The sequence below is a fragment of the Piliocolobus tephrosceles genome, unplaced genomic scaffold, assembly GCF_002776525.5.
Source record: "Piliocolobus tephrosceles isolate RC106 unplaced genomic scaffold, ASM277652v3 unscaffolded_36248, whole genome shotgun sequence".
In the NCBI taxonomy this organism is placed as follows: Eukaryota; Metazoa; Chordata; class Mammalia; order Primates; family Cercopithecidae; genus Piliocolobus; species Piliocolobus tephrosceles.
The window spans coordinates 26754-27684 of NW_022320141.1; the positions used below are offsets into that span (position 1 = coordinate 26754).

At 59.6% G+C, this 931-nt stretch overlaps 1 protein-coding gene across 3 annotated transcripts in view; it reads right to left on the reverse strand.

The window, feature by feature from the left end:
- Positions 1–931, reverse strand: part of LOC113222900 (melanoma-associated antigen 4) — an 8370-nt gene extending 7439 nt beyond the window's left edge. For 2 of the 3 annotated variants that reach the window (XM_026452474.1, XM_026452471.1), the window contains exon 1: positions 848–931. The gene's annotated coding sequence lies outside the window, so the exon portion shown is untranslated. Of the gene's footprint in view, positions 1–299; positions 331–847 lie in introns of those variants that run through there. The other variant, XM_026452470.1, reaches the window with a different exon arrangement.

A 931-nucleotide genomic window follows, 5' to 3' on the forward strand; every position in this document is an offset into this window, starting at 1 on the left:
TTTTTTGAGACGGAGTCTCGCTCTGTCGCCCGGGCTGGAGTGCAGTGGCCGGATCTCAGCTCACTGCAAGCTCCGCCTGCCGGGTGTACGCCATTCTCCTGCCTCAGCCTCCGGAGTAGCTGGGACTACAGGCGCCCACCACCTCGCCCGGCTAGTTTTTTGTATTTTTTAGTAGAGACGGGGTTTCACCATGTTAGCCAGGATGGTCTGGAACTCCTGACCTCGTGATCCGCCCGTCTCGGCCTCCCAAAGTGCTGGGATTACAGGCTTGAGCCACCGCGCCCGGCCTAGAAGCTCGCTTCTCTAACCCCCAGTGTGCAAGTCAGTGGCCTCATATCCGGGCACCTGGGGCTTACTTGGGTTGAAAGCTGAAGCGGAACCCGATTCAACGTGGATGGGGGAGGGAGGGGTGACGTTGGTGAAGGGGGCGGGAATTTTTGTGCGGGAGATGGCGGTATGAAAGTGGTTGCGAGTTGGGGAATATACGGGTGCTGGTGGGGGCTGGGAGTGTGGATGTGTTTGGGAGTGGAAATGAAAATGGAAACGGGGTGGGGGATGGAAATGGGTTTGAGAATGGGGGATGGGAGTAGGAGTGGAGTACGCTCACCCCACCCTTAACGTCCTGAGGTTGATGCCCGGCAGAGACTGCCCTCACCAGTCTTGCACTGATCATCCCAAGCTCTGACTCCAGAGTCCCCTGCGACTTCAGAGACATTGGGGTGATGGGCGCCCCAGACTCAGAAGTCCGCCCACGGGTGGCCCAGGGCTGGCAGCAGGGGTGGTCCGGGATTCTTTGGGGTCATCTACCTGGGGTGGGGGCCTCCTGAGTCCTCCCTCTGTGTCTCACCTTGACTCCTCATAGGGCCTGGCCCGTTTCCCTCCGCCAATCCCAAGCTGCCAGTCCCACAGAGAAGCTCGCTTCTCTCTAACC